The 23,973-nt window shown below is 31.2% G+C and overlaps 1 long non-coding RNA gene across 1 annotated transcript; it reads left to right on the top strand.

Moving 5' to 3' along the window:
* The first annotated feature begins 5,617 nt into the window (after nt 1-5,617).
* On the top strand, nt 5,618-18,984 carry LOC129232230 (uncharacterized). Its single transcript, XR_008581328.1, has 3 exons — nt 5,618-5,691; nt 10,045-10,212; nt 18,769-18,984. It is a non-coding gene; the product is annotated as an uncharacterized LOC129232230 (long non-coding RNA).
* Nucleotides 18,985-23,973: the final 4,989 nt, after the last annotated feature.

The raw sequence follows: 23,973 nt of genomic DNA, 5'->3' as shown, positions 1-23,973 counted from the left end.
TGGAAAATTCAAGTTTTTTCTCGCCGCCCGTTGAGGGCGGAAAATATTGTTTTACATTTTTACGTCAATAATTGTCCTTACTAATTTCAAATTTATGTAAAAAAATTTTCAACAAAAATATTTGTGAAAGCTGATTACTATTATTCAATTACCCAGGAAAATTATTCAATTAAGCTGGAGTCTTTAATCCGGCCGGATTACACAATAGGCCACCCTAAGCCCTGGGCTAAAGGTGCAAGCCGAAAAGGGCACAAGTCATGGGGAAAAAAATTAATAGCTTGTTGAAAAAAAAAAACTGTGGTGTGCTATTATGAAGGAGCAAAATTCAACTAGTATAGATATGCAACCAGCTCTTTAGGCAGAAAAAAAGCTATTTAAGGAGAGGGGAGGGGGTGTATGCTTGAGTCGAGGTCCTTTTCCAGTAAAAGCAGATAATTTTCAATATCTTTGATTTGAACAATAATTTCTTCAAAGTATAGCTTTGCTCAGGGTTAGACTGAGTCCTCCCGAAGAGCTCACAGATTCGAGGGCACAAAGAAAAAGAAAAAAAAAAGGTTGCGCAGGTTCAAGAGTGAAAAAGTTTGGGGATGTCATAGTAAAGTCCCATGACCCCTCCATTGGGGCACCTCTGCAAGACATATCACCTATTTTGCACAAAATATTTGCCATAGACTGCTTAAATTCTCTACACACACATGAATTGCGTGCAAGTTCCAAATTGATAGTAAATTATGTACACAGTTTTATATATTTTGTTCATAATTATATCTGTTATCGGAGTTTGCTTCCAACATATTATTTTTAGAAGTATTATTATTCAAAATTTCATCACGAAGATCCCAGCAAAGTGGATAAAAATACATGGGATGCCCCAAAATATGTTTTAAATAGAAAAAAAAATAAAATAGAGTGAGGAAGAGTAATTTAGAACACGGTAAGGAATAGGTACCAGCAGTTCTAAATTGTCCTAAGGTAAAAAATGAATGGCGAACAAAAGTGTATCAAGAAATTCAAGAGACATGATATTTAAATTTAAATAAAAATAAAATTAAAAAAAACATAAGATACCCACCTTAGCCCAAAGTGTTAATAATTTGTTTCAGGGGGAACAAAAATTTGAGATCGAAATTTGAAAATTCCTTTACGGGAAAACTAAAAGTTAAATATTTTTGGAAAAGAAAAAGTATGGCAGGATGCTTTACTACATATTTTTGAAATTAAAAATATATTACGGACAAAGCAAAATAGGAGGAAGGAGGCGTTTTCTGAGCCTAACCCCATTTTTTTACACTACCAAAGGTAGCCTAACAAATTGAATAAAACATCAATTTCAAAATGTTTCCGAGTGAAACTCAATGAACCACATCCCTTCTTACAACGATCCAGTTGCGCATTTAGGACTTAAATATCGAAAATTTCTGAGGAGAGTCCCAAATACTATTTCTCTCTCTAACATCATCGAAGCTGGCAAACAATTTCATTTATAGAACCTCAACTTCTAAACATTTGTTCAGGAGCATCCTCACCCTTCCCAACATTTTGAAGTTGACCAAAAATGAAAAAAAATTTCTGGAGGAGAGTTCCCAAACCTCAACCCAGTAATATCAGACGCGTTAGAGGTAGTACAAATGCATATATAGAGTTTTCATTTCAAATTCTTTTCAGGGGAAAGATCTCTAACGACTCACGTTCACATCATAACACAGATCGTCTAGAATTTCTTTTTTAGGACCTTAAGTTCAAACATTTTCCAAAAGAGTGACCCTGGTTTCATCCCTACTCCCAACTCATTGAAAATCGTCTAAGATTTCGTTTTTAGGTCCTCAACTTTGTAATTTTTTCCTGAGAGCACCCCCGATTTCAGTTCTTCTTCAACATTATTAAAATCATTCAAAAATGTTTTTGGTAAGACTGCAATTTCGAAACACTTATGGAAGAGTTACCGAACCCTATCCCTTCTCGCAATGTAATCAGAGATGGTTTCCAATTGCGTATTAAAGTCTTCAATATCGAAATCGTTCTGGGGAAGAACGGCTAAACGCCTTCTTCCCGGCTGTCATAAAAGATGTCCTACTATTTTTTTTTGGTCTTCAAATTTGAAAATTTTCTTCGCTAGAGCCACCACATCAAAAAAGGAAAAAAGATGGTTTAAAGTTGCGCTTTCGAGCCTCAATTTCCAAAAAAAAATAAAAATAGGAGAGCTGTTCCGACTCCCACCGTTACCTAGCATCATTAGTAAAGATCGTCGAAAATTTCGTTTTAAGATTGTAGTTTCGACAAAGGGAACATTTTGGTTTCAGGTTTTATTCGTACAATCGGGGTAGTCATTTATCTGTTACCCCATTAAGTGGCAGTATCTTAAAAAATTTATTCTGTTTTCTGTAAAGTTATTTTTATTTAGTACATACTAATATTTAATTTATACAAACTATGCATGTTATAATAGTTTATGTATCATGCACTATTTTTGAGAAACAAAATAAAAATTATACTTGAGAATGATAGGAACGGAAATTACGATAACTCGAACTGCTGATTACTGGAAGGTTTTAACCAGATTCTTGGGACTTTGAGTTACCGAGAGTTCACTGTATATCGGAATTCTATTTCACTAGCTTTCTTGTCTGCTTTTGCAACCATAAGGTAGAATTTCAAGAAGTTCTACTGTGTACTAAGCCCATCATTTAAAATTTTTTCAGGGGGAGGGAGGCAATGGACATATACTCATTGCAAATGTTAGGAAAAAACAGTACAGTAACGCTTACTGCAATAGCTTTGGGACAAATATAATTTGATAACAATAACCAAAAAGAATCCAGAATACAACAACATTTTTTTCAATTAAGCATTCATTTTTACAGCTGCAAATTAAAATAGCAATCAGTCAACTAAACTGTTTTAAATTATAAATTACTAAATTAGCAGAAAAGAAAAGCAGTTTTTTCCATCAATTAAACCATCCCGCCGATGCTTTTTTGCCTATTTTTAAAACAAGATCTTCTGTGTGTTTTTCCCGCAAGGACAGTGTACTGAATACTAAAAAGAGGGCACAGGGTCTTCTTAAAATGCAGGGGGAGGGGGAGGGATATAATTAGAAAATCAAACTATAAAACAATCAAAATGTCAAACTATAATTCATCTTACTGTAGAACATTCAAAATTGCAGCATTTCTAGTAATGAGATGTGTAATCCAGGAGCAGGCAAGCGTATCTGCCATTTTTATTGTACAGTTTAAAAAAATACTAAACCTAGTTACATACAATGAAAGTGTTTATTTTAATCGAATTTCATCTGAAATAAATTAAATGAAGCAGCTTTGCATAGGGAATTAAATTTGTGATTTAGTTTCAATTAGCAACAAAAAAAATCATGTTTCAACCATAACAGCGTTCAATTACCTTGCATTCAAACTCACTATCGCTAAACCAATATTTAAATTTTAGTCACAAATTCCTTATTTTAGAGTTTGATTTTGAATTTTAGGGCTTGTTGACACAAAACAGTCAAATGTCGTAATGTAGATCCCGAAAATTAATTATGAAATCTTCCACATTTGCTCGAAGCAAATGTTTGTTTACACTTGAAATTTGAATTTGAAAACAGCGCGAACGCCCTCTGGCTGGATGAAGCGAAAAACATCGTTGTCATTCCTAAAAATAAAAAAAAAGAGAGAAAAAAAAAAGAAAAATAACCTATTTTCGAACGTAGAATAAGTTATTTTTTGAAATTTCTTGTTTAGAGAGGAGTGACTATCCAATATAAAGGGGTACAAGAAAAAAAAATTACAATGACGTACGACGATATCGTGAAAATAACCAATCCTATATCGCTCCGTCATCGGGTTACGATATAAAACGATGTCTAATCCGGCAGAGCGTGCGCCAGTGACAATATCGTTACGCGTCATTGTAACGATAACGCAAGCGGTCATTGTGCAGTCATCGTTTGCGATATCTTCCTACATCGTTTACGCGTCATTGTAACGATAACGTAAGCGTCATCACCTCGCAATTAGAGAAATGCGTGAAATTTCAAATATTTGAATTTTTTTTATTGAAACTGAATTATTTTTGATTTATCCCATTTTACTCATAAAACAACGGTACAGTTTTGAAATATGACTATTATCAGCAATTTTGTAAAATGTCGTTTCTCGTGATATCGTGCCGATGACGAGCTATACAGTAGAAACGATATACGATATCGGGTAGATGAAATGATATACGGCAATAACGTATAGATGACGCTACGATATCGGGTGCTACGAGGGTACTGTATAGGCTTGGCCAACTGATACTGGTCAAATCAGAAAAACTTAATCAGCGGTTACTTTTCAGAACATTTCGCAATTTCCTCCCAAAAGAATAACATGAATAACAGACATTTTGACGAAATTTAGCACTGCAAAAGTATATTTGGAAATTTACGCTTCCTGTCTAATGTCCAATGCTGTCCGATACTCAGCAACATTGGCCACCTCAATTATTTAAGTGCATTCAAAACAGTTTTCTTGCAAAGCATTTTGAAGTTTAATGCGTGGGTACAATTGGGAGAAGTTATTTTCCAATAACTTCGGAACCTATCATCCAGATAAAGTAATCTACGGTTTTCGCTTCATCCAACATTTGCCGATCTTATCCGATTCTATGCAATATTGGCATTCTGAATTAAAATATTACTTTTAAAATAGTTTTTTTAGTGAATATTTTGTTCTGTAATGTGTTGATAATAATGTGAAAAATGATACTGAAATAATTTAGGAATCTATTATCCACAAAAACGAAACGTAAGGAGGTTCGGTTCTGCCGACATTGGCCGAGCGCATCCGATGCTGCGCTGTATTGGTATTTTGAATTAGAAAATTACGTTTAAAACTTATTTTTTGCAAGACATTATAAATTTTTATACGTAGGTACAATGAAAAAAAGTCATTTTACAATAATTTATCGATCTATAATACACGATACCAAAGTGTACAGCGTTTATCTTCTGCCGACATTATCCGATCGCATCCGATACTGTGCTGTATTGACAGTCTGAATTAGAAAATTACTTTTAAAACATATTTGTTGAAAGGCATTTTGAATTTTAATGTGTAGGTTCAATCAAAAAAAGTCATTTTACAATAATTTATCGACTTATATAATCCACGATACAATGTACGGCGTTACACTTCTGTCGACATTGGCCGATCGTATCCAATACTATGCTGTATTGACATTCTGAATTAGAAAATTACTTTTAAAACAGACTTTTTGCAAGACATTTTGAATTTTAATACGTAGGTACGATAAAAAAAAAGTCATTTTACAATAATTTATCGATCTATAATACACGATACTGAAATGTACGGCGTTTTTATCTTCTGCCGACATTAGCCGATCGCATCCGATACTGTGCTGTATTGGTATTCTGAATTAGAGAATTACATTCAAAATAGTTTTCCTATTGGATGTTTGCTGCTTCTAATAAGTGGATAAAATTGAGAAAAATTATTCTGAAATAATTTAGGAAACTATTGTCCCCGTTAAAGAAATGTATGGAATTTCGCTTTTGCCGACATTAGCCGATTCCTTTCGATATTGTGCTGTACAGCCAGCGCTCTCTGATGACGCATGCGCAGAGCCGGGAGTTCTCTCGCTTCGCTCTGTCGAAGGACGCCATTGCTGTTATTTGAACTCGTTCTGTGGGTAAGTTTGAAATCGTTTTGTATGTTGAATATAATTGTAAATTTCTTTAAACTAGAATTTGAAATGTGTTATACTTTTTGCATCCACTCTTTGTTCAATACACATAGTGTTCTGAATACCCGAAAAAGCTTCCAAATTAGCTTAATGTGCTGAGTTTGTGATTGTTTTATGATGTTAATAGCGTGGGGGGAGGCATTTCAATTAAAACTTTTTAGCATGTGCTATCCTTTATTATAAGTCGTTCCGTTTCACGTTTTGAGAATCGAGCTATATTAACGTTATCGCTAACACTTACAAAAAAAAAAAAAAAAAAAAAAAAGACGCCCGAAGTTTTGCTTTGTTTTATATTTTCTTATCTTGCAGAGAATTCATATAGTATAGGGAAATTGCATTTTAGGCTGTTTTCAGGCATCGAGCAAGATAAAAACATATAAATATTCTTTTTTTTCCCTTAAAAATTCTTCCCGTGCTCTTGAAAAAATAAGTTAGAATATAGTTAGAATAATTGTCATTTACTGTCAATATAACCCTTTTTTGGTAGGCAATATAAGTAATTAATTTATGTCAACAACCAGTTAATATATTTAACAATTCAGTTTTGAATCAGATATGTACAATTTCTGAACATTTTGAGGCTGCGAGGAAAAAAGATGGAAACTTTGATTCTTTACTAACATTTTTTTTTTAAACAGTGATGTTTTGATGAAAATAATTTCATGAATTCACAAATATTTTCAATATTTCAAGTGCATATAACATATTACTTTTCAGGGAAATCCAAACTCAGGAAATGAATAGGTACCGTAGCAAAACAGGGTTGTAGTAAGTTTATGCTCTCTGACCCAGGTTTTTTTTTTTTTTTTTTTCTGGTGCACTTAACAGTAGTTGGCACTTGACATCAGTTTAAGAGCCATTGTCTGTAAGGATCAGGCAGGTTGTGATTGTTGGGATTTTTAATTTTTTTTATTTTTACATATGTTTTTCCTTATCATGAATGTAATGTAAATCCGAAATTTGAGCTTTGACTCACCGTTTTTGAGAAAACAATTTTTTTTTGTTTAGGGGGCGTGGCACATTTTTGCTGGTTTTTCAAATTTGCAGATTTTAATGTGCTTGTTGCTTGAAGCTCCCTTATAATGACATGGATTTTTTAATTCTATATTACTATATGGTCTTGTTAGATACTGTTACAGCTGTCAAATCGGTGACACTACGAGGGCGATGCCCACAAACTCCGTTTAAAATAGACCGAAAATGAATTTTTTTCTATGTTCAAGGCCAATTTTCTCAAAGCGCCTTCATGATGACACCAACATTTTTAGATCATTTTCTAGCCACACTTACATACATCAAAAATATGTATCAAAATCAGTGTCACTATAAGGGCGCCAGAAGATATTGGAACTTTTATTCAATAAATTTCACAAAAATTTAGAATCTAATTACAACTGTCGCCCTCATAGCAGATATCTGATACTACATTAGGTTGATAACCAACATGTTTGTCTAGCATTTGCAAAAAAAAAATCGGTGTCACTCCTATTATTTTTGGAAATATAATCGTTCGAAGTTATGGCGTTTTTTAATATTTGTTTATTTAATCTTTTCACCCCCAGATAGTTTTTTTGAACATATTTATTTTTAATTTAATACAAAAATGTGTATCTTTTAACATAAACAGCTTTGGGCAGTAAGAGCGTCTTTTTCTTGAGTAGAAAATGCCCGTTTTGATATAGGTACAGGCGGATGTATTGTGCATAATATGTCTAGATTATCATACCAATACTCATCTTGTTTTTTCGGCCAAACAAATCTATTTATTCCAATTGTTCTTGACATACATTTGACCTCAACTTGCAAATGGATTTTATACGAAAGATGTATGGAGAGAAACTCTTACAAACATCTTATATAAATGCTTTGAATTTTCAACTAATAAATACCCCTGCATTGCCAAAAGTTCAATTTAATGAAATTGGATGAGCCCTATCTTTACGAGCTCAGTTCAAGTTCACTTCAAAGCAGAAGGAGTATTTATAAGAACAATTTACGATTGGTGAAAATATTGGGAAAAAACATCCCTGTCAAGTTGCACACTAGATGAGAAATGCAGTTCATAAAGGGGAAAAACTGTTCGTTGCTTCAGAGTATTGTACTATGAAACAAATCGCATCCCTTTTTTTTCGATGGAAGAAACCAAAAAAACGAATGCATTCTCAATACATCAAATGAGAATATTGAAGAAAGCGAACATTCAGAATCTGAAACTGAATATGAGGATAACGTAGACCAAAACGAAGAAAACATTAAGAATCAAATCAAACCAATTTCAGAAAGACGGTCATCTCTTATTGAAAACTGCTAATTTTGTAGCAATAAAGCATGGGAAAACATGGTATCGCAGAAAAATAGTACAAGTTGACCATTTGCAAGTTTAAGTCAAATGCATGTCAAGAACAATTGGAATAAATAAATTTGTTTGGCCGGAAAAACAAGACGAGTATTGGTATAATAGAGTAGACATGTTATGCACAATAGATCCACATGGTACCTATATCAAAACGGGCATTTTCTATTTAAGAAAAAGACTCTCTTGCTACCCAAAACTGTTTATGTTATAAGGTACACATTTTTGTATTAAATTAAAAATAAATATGTTCAAAAAAACTATCTGGGGGTGAAAAGATTAAATAAATAAATATTAAAAAACGCCATAACGTACTAACTTCGAACGATTATATTTCCAAAAATGATAGGAGTGACACCGATTTTTTTTTTGCAAATGCTAGACAAACATGTTGGTTATCAACCTAATGTAGTATCAGATATCTGCTATGAGGGCGACAGTTGTAATTAGATTCTAAATTTTTGTGAAATTTATTGAATAAAAGTTCCAATATCTTCTGGCGCCCTTATAGTGACACCGATTTTGATACATATTTTTGATGTATGTAAGTGTGGCTAGAAAATGATCTAAAAATGTTGGTGTCATCATGAAGGCGCTTTGAGAAAATTGGCCTTGAATATAGAAAAAAATTCATTTTCGGTCATTTTTAAACGGAGTTAGTGGGCGTCGCCCTCGTAGTGTCACCGATTTGACAGCTGTAACAGTATCTAACAAGACCATATAGTAATATAGAATTGAAAAATCCATGTCATTATAAGGGCGCTTCGAGCAACAAGCACATTAAAATCTGCAAATTTGAAAAACCGGCAAAAATGTGCCACGCCCCCTAAACAAAAAAAATTGTTTTCTCAAAAACGGTCAGTCAGACAAAGCTCAAATTTCGGATTTACATTACATTCATGATAAGGAAAAACATATGTGAAAATAAAAAAAATTAAAAATGTCAACAATCACAAATGCTTTAAACTGCCTGATTCTTACAGACAATGGCTCTTAAGAAAGTAAAGGTATTGAGTTATTAAAGTAAACATAAATAGTATCTTTATCTCTGTTGTGCTGTGTATTTTCTCTATATTGCGATTCCAACAGTTGTATACTAAATTGTTCAAAGTTTTATGTAATATTAAATATTTATTTGCAATTGGATATATTTGTGATTTGTGCTTATCCAAGTTATTTGAGATTATTGCAATATAATGGCTGGAAGTGAAAAGATATTTAATTCTATAATAATTGCTTAAAATTGTATCTGTAAAAATTATCATAACCACAAAGATAACATAATCTAAAAGGTTACTTATTACATCATCCTACTTGCTGGAGTAGTAATTGTTTGTTAGTATTTTAAATAAAAGCATATATGCCTTCAAGATTTTGATGCATAGAAAAATGCTCAACTAACTACATAGATTTGAGGAAAAGAAGAAATCTCTTCAACTAACAAAATCCCTATAATAGCATATTATAGTGTATGTTGTTATATTTTCTTATTTTCAAAAACAAAATTTGAAATGTTTTAATATTTGCTATTTTATATCTAAATGTGAAAAAGATAATTTATAATTATAAAGAGTATTTTGATATTATGGCAAATATGAGTTTAATGTAAACTTCTCATTAATATCTTTCAGTAATTTGATTTGTTTGCATCTGTTAAAAAAATTGACTTTTTCGATTACATAATTTTTAATTTTGTCTCAAGAATTATAGTTCAAGGTTAGGAACTTAACTTTAATAAAAGTTTAAATAGTTGTACAAGACTTTCAGTTGTATGTTGCCATGGTTCACTGATATAGGTATATCTATCTATATATGATATTTTTCATATTAATTTTCGAAACTAGGATAGAATGCACTGTAATTTGGTAAAAAATAAAATAGTAATGTTTATTATTTAGGTTTGTTTAATTACTGCCTTTTTTAATATCTATGATTTTCCCTGCCAGAGGTTGAAGTTGTGCCGCCCGTATGACCTCTTGATCTTTTCAGCAGGGAATCCTCTCTCATCAGGCTCTAGAGATGAATGATACCTGTTTGTCCACACAACAGAGGATCTTCGACCGTCTGGCTTCGAACCCGCAATCCTTTAGTCCACTTCACTGATCCATGATTTGGTAAGTTTGCTCAATACTAAAGCCAATTATAAAAAGTTTTTGTACCACGATTTTTTTAATTTTCTGTCGGACCAGTGATAAAAACCTTCCAATTGGAAAACATAAAATTAGAGCAATGGCTAAAATGTACACATATTGTTAAAAAATAGACTGTTGTCCAATATTGAGAAAAATGTGTAGTCTTTACCTTTTTTTTTTTAGTTTTTAGATACAATTTCACTTATAGCAGAATCTGTGCTAACATTTTTTTGCAAATTTACTTCTTGGTTGGCAATAATAAATTAAAATAGCTTTCTAGTTTTTTTTAAATAGAAAACATTTATCTGTTTTTGGAAATGTTAAAGCATTTCCATGTAACATAGTAAATTTATCTATGTTTCGAAAAATTATTAAGCTGAAACAAATCATCTAAATTGATAATTTCTTTCCTGATACATGATTTGATAGGTGATTAATCATAGATCAAGAATCTTGTATTTGGGTCATTCCAAAATTAATGCAACATTTAATGTCCAAGACTTTAAGTTGTAGGGTAGTTCTCAAAAGGTGGGAACAAAAACATTGCTTTTGAGCCATTTTTAAAATTTTGGAATTTGAAATCGATTTTGCTTTTATTGCATAGCATGCATACCTAGAACATCATACACAAACACAAAAAGAAGTAAGTATTTATGCAATTTAATAAATAGCAAGTTTAATGATCGGTCCGTAGGTAACAGATTTTGGACATACAGTTGTCCGGTAGGTAACAGATTTTGGACATCATCATAATGAAAGTTTCAGTTTTTGAACTTTTCCAATGAAAATGTTATCTATTTTTAAATTCTGCAATGAAAAATAGAGGATTTATGAAGTACATAAGTGACCTTATATACTGGTCTTTAAATAATAAAATTTTGTTATGGTTTCGTAGAATCCAAAAAAAAAACATCCATTTTGCCAGCGCAGGTGATCAAGTCGCCAAAACCGACGCTGTTGGCGAAAACCTGAATTCCTCTCTGGTAACCCTTTGCATATTGTACGCTGTTGTCGCCAATTGGGGTTTGCTTTGCGATTTTTGCCGCCTTTGTTTACTATTCGTTGCATCATAACTTGAGTTTCTACTGTTATTTATGTAATGTTTAATGCATAACGTATTAATTGTGCAAAAAAGCAATGGATTAAAGAAATTAACATTATAATAGCCTTTAGTTAGTAAGGTTACAAGACAGAAGATCATATTATAATATTGAATCAATGGACAGAATTATCGGCGTCTAGATCGTAACGCAATTTGGACATCTCACATATATGTTTAAGAAAAGTGATTTTCCTTCAAAGATACTGCATAAAAACATATGAAAACACTTTAAAATGATTAACAATTGATTTTGAGGATCGAAAAATACCTTTAAAACATATAAATCATATATTTAGTACTCAAATAATAGCATTGTCACGATTGTAACTTTTGGACATACATGAAACTTCCAACTTCCTTCTTTTTTTAAAATTTTTTACACAATAAATAATCTGTCTTTAATTTTTTAATTTGTAGAAAATATTATCAAAAATATATTCAGTTTGAGATTCATACCCTTAATTTTGTTTTGAAACGGTTGGAAATAATTAAAAAAAAATTTTTTTTTTGATGGTAAATTTGCTCAGTTAACATTTGAAAGTCCAAAATTGTGCCTTTTAGCAAAGAAAATGTATTTTTAAGGGTATTTGAAGAGCATTTTTTCCATAATTTTTAATATATTTAACAATTATTTCCATTTATCATTAATATTCCATAATTTTATTTTTCCATAATTCTTGCCTCTATACAGTATTATTATTTAACTCAAAAATTTTTGAGTCAATTAAAATGAAAGTTATTTTGTGTTGAAGCTTCAAAGTTGAGGTCTGTGTTTGCTCCCACCTTTTGAGAACTGCCCTATAACCTTTTTCCAAATTTTACTCCCAAGTTAAATGTAAACATTAAAAATGATAGGTCTGACATATTTTTCATTGATTTATTACTAATATTAAGTATATTTTTTACTTTTTGAATGGGGTTATTGAAATTGTGTCTTATAAAACTAGTATGTTGTGGCCATCACGAAACTTTCTTCTATATTTTTCCTTTTTCTGATCCCTCCCCATGCTTGACGAGGAAGCAATATTCAAAACAAAAACAAAATTACACATGCAAAAACTTGACGACTATCCCAGTGTCTGAATTATTGCAAAAGCAAAGCAAAGAGCGAAAATTGAAAGTTATTTTAAAAGCCTTGCTTGAATTAATTACAAATATTTTATTTGTTAACAAACATAAGATGGCAACAGTTAAAAATTTTAAATCATTGAGATAATATTTCCGATCATTTCCATTCAATTAAAATCACGAGAAATACGCAGACGACAATCTATTACGATTTATCTTTCTTATTGTTGCATTAATAAAGCTATTTTTATTCAAAAAAAAAAAAAAATCAACACCTCTTGGAGCGATTGCCGTCAAAATTGAACCAAAGCCTGTTCACATATGGATTCACATATATTCCAAATTTCAACCAGAACGTAGCATTACTTCTTGAGATAGGGCACTCAAAATGGAAAAAAAGAACGGGTGATTGCGCTACCCCCCTTTTAGCTGTTGACACAAAAATAAAATCAGTTCTTATACCCACTAAGGGCTACTTGCCGATAAATTTTTCTTTCATTCCGTTCATTATTTCTTGAGATACAGCAGTCACAATTGACGACAAAAAACGTTCTACAGCTCAACCCCCGTTTGAGTTATTGACACCAAAATTGAATCAGCACCTGTTCTTGTTAATACCAACATATGGACCAAATTTTGTTTGATTCCGCCAGTAACTTCCTGAGGAATAGCAAGCACGCGTAACTCGAAAAACGTCCCATTGCTCCACCCCCCTTGGAGGAATTCGCGCCAAAAACTAATGGGCACAAGTTCACATAGGGGCACATATGTGTACTAAATTTCGTTCGATTTCATGCGGTAGTTTTTGTTGTAGAGCGGCCACAAAAAACTGGTCACACACAGACGTGACACACATACATACACACACACATACATACATACACACACACATACACACAGACAGACAGACATTTTCCAAAAATGGTCGAAATGGACTCAGCACACCTCAAAACGTTTGAATCCGTCAAAATTCGAAATTCGAAAATTTGCACGAATCCAATACTTTCTTCTATATATTAGATATAGAAGAAAGTAAAAACCATGTCCCAACAGCACTTTATTTTTAAACCTTTTTTTTTTCATGTTATTAATTTTTTTTAAATATATTTCTTTTTCTTTTCAACTCATTATTAACATATTATACTAACATGTTTTTAAAATAAAATTTCAAATTTATTTTTATTTTATGGAAGAAAATCTTATGTCTCCTGATATTTGTCTCCTGTGATAATGGCTCCTTACTTTATTATAATAAGAATGTGTTACTTAAATATTGTCAACGATAGCTATGTACTTCTACAAGTTATTAATGTAAAGTAGCCATTTTTTTCACGTGCTATTTTGAAGAGTTCCAGGTGAGGAAAAAAGAACTTTAGACATAGGTGTCTTTTTTATGTGTCCCCTGTGTTACTATTAAATTATAGAAAGGTTTAATTATTTTATTGTTTAACCCATGTTAAAACTTTCAGGTTGAGTTTAAAGGGAAAAAAAATCATATACTTTTGCATTGTTTCCATTAATACCAGGGGAATTTTTAATACCATTTTGTCCCCTGTGTTACCTTGATAACACAGGAGACAACAAAGTAACATAGGGGACTTAATTGTTTCTAAGCTTGCTATGTAGTTAAATTTTAAAAGAAAAAACATTTAGGTTGAAAGAATATGCAGTGTTTTAAATTATATGAAAAATATGTGTGTTTAATATAGTTAAGTTAAGAAATTGCAAATGTTTCTTTGGTTACAACCAAATTTTATCACAGATAGATAAACAAAACAAAGGAGGACTAAAAGGCACATTTTTCTTCTCTTAAATTCTATTTAGATTTCTGTTGTAAGAATTTTTATCTCTTTTGGAGTTATCATTATATAAGTTCAGTTTTGGTACTTGGAAAATATTTTTAATGAAAAAGAGCACTAGTTTTTTTTTAATTTCAAGAAGGGTGTAGTGTTTAAAATAAGAAACAGGTTTTTACCTTAATGTTTAAAGACCTGCTTAACCTACAACAATGAGATTTTTAGTAAATTTGCCATCTCTTTGTTGCAGAGTGCCAAGTATTTTCCTTTTTTTTTCAAATCTGCATATTTTATATTTAATGTTAAGTAGTAATGAATTGACATATATATATATATATATTCATTTCTAGTTCATATTAATTTTTTTCCCTGGTTATTGTCAATTTTAAACGAGTTTGTAATCGTAAAGCTGATGCATATGGTCACAAGAATTATGAATTAAAAACAATAAGGTTTAAATTTAACATCTGAATATTTTCCTTTACATTAAAATTACTTTGACAGTCTGAATTAATTTTGTACTGTGTACAAATTATAACTTCCAATGTATTTAAAAAAGTGTTTGTTTATCGATTATTGAACATTTAAATTTGTTTTCTATTTCGAAATTATTTTCTACATCTGATGACTTTTTCAAAAATTATTTTCCGCATCTATTTCCCAGTAAGCAAAATATCTTGCCTCAGTATTGCATAAAGGTTGACATGCAAGAAAAATCATCTTGCATTAATACTGCCTCAATGTTGTTATGTTACTCCCTTTATGCTGTCAGCAGGCTGCCACAATATTGACTGACAAGGTGTATGCAGCATAATATCAGGAAAATATCAAGGTAGGCTGCTTTTGTAACATTGCATACGTATTGATATGACAGGATAATATCAAGATGTTGTCATGACAGCATGAAATCAAGGTCTAGGCAAGATGATCTTGCTTTTGTAATCTTGCATACGTATTGATATGACAGGATAATATCAAGATGTTGTCATGACAGCATGAAATCAAGGTCTAGGCAAGATGATCTTGCTTTTGTAATATTGCATACGTATTGGTATGACAGGAAAATATCAGGATACATTGACATGACAGTATGAAATCAGCACGTTTGCAAGGTGTTTTATCCATTTATTTATTTGTATTATTTTCACTTCAAACTCGAGAATTAAATTTCATTCTTTAATAATTTCTGTTATTCTTCAAGATAGTTTTCTAGTCTGAGAATATTTTCTTAAAGCTGACATCTGATCGGAAATTCATATAAAAATATTAATAGTACTCGCAATTTAATTTAAAAAAATGAAAGTTTCTTCCTTTTTGCGTAATACTTGACTTATTTTTTAAATTCTTGCTTCTAATTGTATTATAAAGACATAAAATGCCTATTTAGAAATAACTGCGGAAGTTTTTGTAGCACATTTAAGAGTAAAGGTAGCAAAATAATAAATAAATACAATAAAGTACATTTTCAAATGGATGTCAGCATTGAAAATATCCCATGGACAAAACATATGAATTTATCTCAAAGAATAACATAAATAACCATTGAATAAAATTAATCTTACTTGTGAGATTGAAGTGATAATACGAAATTCTGGACTTCATGTCCTTTGTTATTTTCGGCCATTTCTAACATTGATCGCACATCGTCTGCGATATGACTTGTTTAGTACTATATTAATAAACAAATGCAAATATCAGTTATTCATAAGTTATTCCTAAAACAATACTATTCCACACTAATAACTAAGCAACCAACTTAACGAAGCCTAAAAAATGCAAAGCCACGTGCAACTCCTCTGAACCGACTGAATCAATGTGCCAGCAATGCGAGGGACGCTGGGTAGAAAGAACTGTGCGCATGCGCAAGTATCAACGAAGGTCCACCTGCTCTATTGTGTACTAATTACCTTGACGGCGACAGCATGAAATCAATATCATCTTGACGGCATCAACATGTATGCAATGTTGTTATTTTAAGGTAATATCAATATTGATATTTTAAGATGAATGCAATGTTGCATACGTGTTGTTATAGTAATATTGCTTTTTAATCTTTATGCAAGCTTTATGCAGTATGAAACACGTCAATATTGACGCCGTCAGTATAATATCAAGATCTGTCAAGGTTGATGCAAGAAATTTTGCTAGTAGGGTTATTTCTGCATCTGGCAACTATTTTGAAGGCTTTTATATCATAGACTACTAGAAGCAATTATTTTAATAGCTGAAGTCAGTGGTAGCCCTGAGGAGATTTTGTTTTCATGAAAAATAATGTTTATAGTAAAACTAGTACCAGATTGTCTTAGTAAATTCAACAATAGTGCACGATTAAGAACTTTTGATTGTGAAGTATCTTTATTTGAATAACAAAGAAAATAGATTACTTGCTTTAATACTCATTGTATTTTGAACTTATTCAAGCCTAGAAATGTCTTTATATTCTAATTATTCTAATATATTATTTATACTCTAATATAATTTAGAATATAAAAAAATGTTTCTATAAAATAATAATACATTTTTTTTAAAAAATTAGAAGAATTAGCATCTAAAGCCTCTAGGATTTCTTTTCCTTTTTGCTTGCAAAATACAACAATTAGAATTGTGAGCAAAAATTCGAAGTTTTATGGAATCTGATCCTAATTTAAGAAATGTATTGATCCTCAAAAATCCATACTCTGAACAGTAGTTTGATAGATCATTTTTGAAAGTAATAAAATTAGCAATTTATGCAGAATAAACTACTTAATGATAAAATAGATTTTTTCTATTTAATTCAATCCAAATTTAATGGTGGTAAGCTAAATCTAAAATAAAAATTTCTTCAAAGTGATTTTCTTATACATTTAATCTGTATTGAATTTCTATCACCTGTAAATATTCTGCTGTAACTACCTAGCTTAGGATTGTACTACATAAATTTGTTTGATATTGAACCTATAAGTGTTCTCTCTTTCTGTTTACAACAACAGAAGTACACAACCATTCAAAGAAAATCATTTATATCCGCAAATCAAGTTATGCGTAATTTTTTCATTTTGTAATTTAAAAATACTTGCTAAAATAATATGAGGGATAATGTATTTGTATATGAGTTATTTTACAGTGTCTAATAATTGCAAGGGTAAATGGGGGCTACCACTAAAAGCCCACAGTGGTCCACGAGCAATCTTCATGTGATCTGCAAACATTTTAGTTGATGGTGAACAGAATCATTTTTGTAGCTGAAATTAAATTTATCAAAGAAAACTTTTGGAATGAATATGATTTCATCACTCATAATTGTTGTAAAAAAATATCTCCATTGTATGTGGTGTCATTTATCGGTTTGAGGAAAGGGTACAAGTTGAACTTTTCCCTCCCCCCAAGCCGAAAAGAAAGAAAAAAAAATGCAGGAATCTGCAAGAAATTTTTTGAAAAATTAAATTTGCCAAAGTAAAGTCTTATCAAAGAGTGAGACATGATTTGGAAAAGGTTTCGTTACTGCTATAATCAGCAGTGAAATAATTTTATAGTCTTTAATCATCTCCACTGGAGCAGCAAGAATTTTAACCTGAATGGGAGGGGAGGTCTATAGTCTTGATGTGTTTAATTTTATCAAATTGGTAGCAAATTGCTAACTCTACCATTTCTACAGTAATAGAATTAGCAGTATATGTTGAAGCTAAGAACTCTGGGGAGAGTTTGACCTTCAAACCATTCTTGTTGCACCACTACTTATGTCAGATTAACTACCAATTAATTTGCAATACCCTCATTTTACACGGATTTCAGCACACACAGTTTAGGATTTGACACCGTTATTTCATTATATATGGATGAGTTTTAATTTATGCAGATGTAGCATTAAAATGCATAAAGTTTTTCAAAATTTTCATATTTCAAACTTCTAAGATTGTAGATAACAAATGAAAACTGCATTTTGGCATGCTTATAAGGGAGCTTGAGCCATTGGAGACATTTTTAGAGCTCTTTTCAGAAGTAATGTTATTAAACTCACACAATTCATAGCTCGCTTGAAAAAAAAGCTTTTAGAAGTGACAAATAAGAACAAAACCAACAACAATACCAACATTGATGATACTCGACCAAAAGCTTCCACATTTAAATTTTGAGCCATATTTTGACAGTAGATCTTTCTGATTTGTGTTTATAAAGGAAGATCCCATCATGGAAATGATGCAAGTGACCATGGATGTGCTCATGTCCCACAAAGGAAAAACCCTGCATAGAAAAATGACTGCCAAAGAAATATCATAAACAGCTCTTATTCATATTCCCTAAGTTAATTCATATTTTCTTCATATCCATTGTGTATTTGTATTGGAATTATTACATATTTTTTATCAATGGAACATAACCTAACCTATTTTAACATTACTGTTAAGTCTTCATTTACTTTTCTGTGGAATGTAACCCCTGCAAAAAACGAGAGTCCATTGTATGTAGTTTACAATTTACATGTTGGTTATAAGTAGTAATCCTTACTATGTGTTTGCTTTGCACATTGCAGAGTTTAAAAAAAAGTGTAATTATATTTTAAGTGACTGCTTTTTTTCTCTCTCTCTTTAGCAAGTGTAAAAATTAAGTAGGATGCTGCGAATACAAATGCTATCAGCCGCAGAATCGGCAGATACTTGCTGGAGCTGTAGATTGGGATCATCGGTCTCACAGTATCAAATAAAGGACACTGAATGGTCGAAACGAAGACAAAAAAGCTGATAATATGTAAACACAATATATATGTATTTTAATGAAACATATTTATGTTATAAATAATATGTATGTTTTTTTATATGTTACCTAGCTGATAATATGTAAAAAAAAATGAATAAAACATTTTTTCCAATGAACTTGTAAATATATAAATTGTTCCAAAATATTAATTTAAGAAAAAAATAAGGATTTTGATTATATCATTTATATGAACGAATGAGGGAACAAAAACATTTATGATGGAAATACTGTCAGTGGGAAGAACTGTCATGCTTAAATCTGATCCTTACTCTCAACAATAATGAATCTTAATTTCCCACAATCTTAACATTTGGCATAAAAAAAGTAATTTGCTGCTCATTAAAAATCATAAAAAAAGAAAGATATTACTGTCAGTAATCTAATTATAAAATAAATGATAAACCGTCAATTTTCCTCTAGTCTAGTTATTATAGCCGTAAATTATATCGTTTTCAGACAGAAAGGTCAAGGGACCTTTGACCAGTGTACTAGGAATAAAACACAAACGCACAGTTCTGGGTTTTATACCTCTAGTGCAGTGTCAAAGCTTCATAGCAATGGGTACCACTTCTCAGTAAAGACGAATTCCGTTTTTTGAAAAAAAAAAAAAAAAATCGTCACACAGATTTCCATCCTTCAGCTAAAAGAGGTAAAACAAAAGCCTGAAACTGGAAGGATGGAAGTCTGTATGCCGATTTTTTTTAAGACTGAATTCTGTTTTAGCAGTATTGCCTAACACTGGCTAATAGCTACATATATGATCGGCCAGTGTCACCTGGCCCCATTGGCCAGTATTAGCTCGAGTATCGGCCAATGCTGCAATAGAGATGGCTACCCGGTATTGGCCAATTTAGTTCGGCCGGTACTGGCCAATGCTGGCATCAAGTATTGCCCAATATTGTTAAAAAGTCAACCATTCGACGCTGGCCAACCCAACTTTAACCGATATTGGCCAAAACTCGCTCCGAGTATCTGCCAATACTGGGGAAAAATTACCGGCCAACATTAGCCAATTTTGATTTGCCAGTATTGGCCAATACTGGCAACGAGTATTGCCCAATACTGTAAAAAAGTTAGCCATTTTACGCTGGCCGACCCAACTTTACCCGATATTGGCCAATCTACCAAACACCGTGGTTATGACATTGGCCGATACTGCTGTGCTGCTGGGGTGGAGATGTTTTTTTATATGAATTTTTTTAACATTTGTTACTTTTTAGTACTTGTATATTTTTTCTATTAGAATAGTTGTTTACTTTCTCCTTTTGCTTTTAAATTAAAATACTATGTTTATTAACAAGTTCAAGATAGGATCATAAGTATAAACGATACTTGACCATGCAAATACTGAAGTTGCCATTGCTTGATGGAAAATTGCTCACTGTATTTGAAATTTCAGTTACATTTGTGCCTTTAAAATATATTTCAATTATTTTTTAGGAAGTTGTTTTATTGTGTACTAAGATGGAATAGCTCTTACAAAATAATTGCTTATTTCTTTTGTGAACTTGAACTTCATGTAATGATTAATTATTGGCACTTACTTATTTCAGTACCGAACTGGAAGGTTAAGCAATTTTTTATTTGTTTTAACATGGAAATTAAGTATTTTATTTTTTAGATGATATAAATTCAAACAATTAAAGAATGCCAACATTGAAACATGTCCTTTGCATAAACTCGATTGTTGTGTTGAGATCCTTTTGCAGCCTGCCAGTGCATTTCATTTATTTTGAAATATGAAGATTCATATATTTACTGAGAAAGGTTTTATTTATTTGAAATTTCACCTATTAATACATTTTTTGTAGTTGCATATTTTCTGGGTAGTGCTAAATTTGAGGAAGGAGCACTTCTTGTTTGATTTTTCTATTGTTTATATCTCAAAGTAAAATGTTTGAGTAATAACTTTTAAATTAAATAAAGAATTATAAAATGCGTTTAAACATGCCAACATTGAATATTTACTTCTCAATGGGTTGTTTACTGTGTTTGAGATTTCAACCTTTTGTCTTGCTAGTGACTCAATTTTTTTTAATACAGAAATTATTTTATCTTATTTTTCTTTATGCTTAGAATGGCTTTTTTTAGAAAAAATTTTAATTGTTTAATTACTGATTAATAAGCTGTTCGTAGTTATCTATTTTTCATAAGAATTAAATTTAAAAGGATTATATATTTAATTGTTTCATTTATCATTTGAAAAATAAATGTATTGAAAGCATTACAACAAGTAAACAGCAAAATTTAACCTGGGCAGCATCCTTAGCTAATCTAAGGCATGCATGCTCCTTAGATAATTGCTTACTGTGTTTGAGGTGCAAATCCTTATTCTTCCTGCTGTTTTTTTTCCCTCATGTACCAACTAAGAATAGCATATTTTTATTACTTTTATTTTTAGTGGGAGCTATCAAATTTGAAATAAGCAGACAATTGTTTTGATTTTGGTTATTTTTCAATTAAACAAATAGCTTATTGTGAAAAAATATTTTTAATAAGATGTTTAAAATAAAATTAATATTTCAGCATACTGACACTGAAAGACTATGCTTGATTGAAAGTTACTGCTGTGATTGAGATTTCAATCCCTTTCCTTTCCTGAATTTTTTTTAAATCTGAAAATTAGGGAATAAGTTGCTGAATTTTTGAGCTTTTTTAAAATTAAGGTAAAATGTTATTTAAAAGCCCTTAAAATTTGAATGCAAGAGTAAAGTGTAATTGTGTGTGTGTGTATGTGTGAACACATGGTTTCCGAAAAAAAGCTTGCTGTGTTTCAGATTTTGACCTTCTACATGGAGTAAATTTTTCATTTCTTTTGACTTACAGAAATAACACTATATTATAATCTAGCTTTTCTAAATTTAAGAAAATAATAATGTTCAATGTTGTATAAATGTATGTACTTTTTGTGTGATGTTAATAAATATTTAAAAAAATTATTTGCTTTTTGTTTTTTAATTTCCATATCAAATTTTCCTGCAAATATTTGATTAATCCACATGACTTATTAACGCGTAGCTTATGCTTGGCGTGCACGTTTCCATTACAGACTGTAAGAAAACAAAATATTCCATAGAGATGAAGTAGTATTATGTAACAACTTTAGAAAATCTGTAGAATCTGTCAGCGAAGGAAGGAAGTCTAGATATGTCGGAAAAAGCGGTTTTTTTTTTTACACAGATCGACGCAGGAAAAAGATCGATATTCAAAAACCCATATAGCACACTTCGTCTGAGCGATGTTCCAGCGACGTCGCAATGTCCCATTCACGTCACATCACACTGCGCTATTAACAGTACGTCGCTGCGATGTTACAAGCAAACGTAGCTGCAACATCTTGATGCGACATGCTTGAGACGTTTCCCCCTCTCTCGGAACTAGTACACGCATGCGCAAAATGAAGAACATTGCTAGCGAGTGCTGATTAACTGTGACTGTAAATTTTTTAACTGATTGATTCCAATGTGTTTGTTTTTCTGTGGTTTTCCGCTATGATTACTGATTAAACGAGAAAGTTCGTAAACTAATAGTACTATTCTCTTATTGAGTGCAAAAAATTTTTTTGAATAATACTTAAAAAATCCGAATTTATAGCTTTGTTATGGAAGGATATTATTTTTTTCTATGCCTTGTGTTTTAATGTTGTCACACGTGTGCTGGTTTATTTTAAACTTAAGCGGTTAAGCTTCTCTTCAAACATTTGATTTTAAAATTTTGAGTTTTAGTAGGTGATGGATCGTCTTCGATCCATAAAAAAGTTAGCTAATAGAATTATGTGTGAATAGAATGAGTTATGTTAAATTTTATATTCATTACTTTATTTGCATAACGTATGATGAAAACAATTACTCTCCAATGTGTATTTGCTTAGTCTTCAGTATTTCAGCACACATTAAATATTAACTTTTCTGCGCAATACAATTCAATTCAGAAATGGATAGCGAAAGAGGGTAGTAGTGTATTTTCTTACTCTCTCTGCCGTTGTATCTTTTTCTGTCTTCTTAAGCAGTCCCATTCCTTTTGTCAGCAGTTAACTAATTATAGTTGGTACAATAAACTTAGAATGATAAAGCATTCATTATAAATGTCATGAATGCAGACTAAGTAAGTATGAATAGTATTGATGTATATCTCTGTATTGTGCTGTGATTCCATCTATTGCTAGATCCTCTACCAAGTCATGCTGACTTGCAGATATTAAATTTAAAATAAACCCTAATATCTTTAAAATTCTCTTATTTTCATGTATCTCTGTTTAAAAAAAGCTTATATGATTGTGTCAAATATAGTTTTAAAAAATCTTCAAGTTACTCGAGATAATTTCAGTGTAATGACTGACATATAAGATGTGTGAAGTCCTAATAATTGCACAAAATTGTACATAACTTTAAAAATAATCAGGCTCACGCAAGATTACATAATCCAAAAAGTTATTTTCATTCAGAAAAATAAAGATTTAAACCATATTTTTAAAACATAGTTGAGGTTTCCCCAATTTGTCTATTGTGAACGGCATTAACTTTTCAAATTAAAGATTCAAAATAGTAAAATTATTGCTCAAAATAGGTAGCTTTGAATTAATTTCTTGTTTAATATTTACTGTACTTAATAAACATTTTGCTCATTTATAAGACTTATTTTATTCATAGTCTACCTTTCTTATTTGTTGTGATTTTAAATAAAATATGCATATACTTTCAAGATTTTGAAACAATGCACAGAAAAATGCTCTACTACACACAGGGTAGGCTTTCTGCTGGCAGAAACCAGTTTTTGCCATGCCATTGGCAGATTTTAATGATTCTTAAGATTTTAATGATTTTTGTACACAATAACTATTCAAAAGTTAAGATAAAAAAGGGGAAACTGGGGCTCTTGGGAGATGCAATTGAACAGACTGGCGCCGGTAGTAGTCAGCTTTATGGCGCCGTGGTTTCGTTGGGTTATTTAATTTTTAGACATGAAAAAGATTTGCCCATATTCAAGGTCATATTGCCAACTGTTAATAATGCAATAGTGATACTCCAGATAAAATAAATT

This window comes from Uloborus diversus, unplaced genomic scaffold, assembly GCF_026930045.1.
Source record: "Uloborus diversus isolate 005 unplaced genomic scaffold, Udiv.v.3.1 scaffold_1104, whole genome shotgun sequence".
NCBI lineage: Eukaryota > Metazoa > Arthropoda > Arachnida > Araneae > Uloboridae > Uloborus > Uloborus diversus.
Note: the sequence above shows the minus strand (reverse complement) of the source record. Positions and strands in the feature narration are given on the sequence as shown.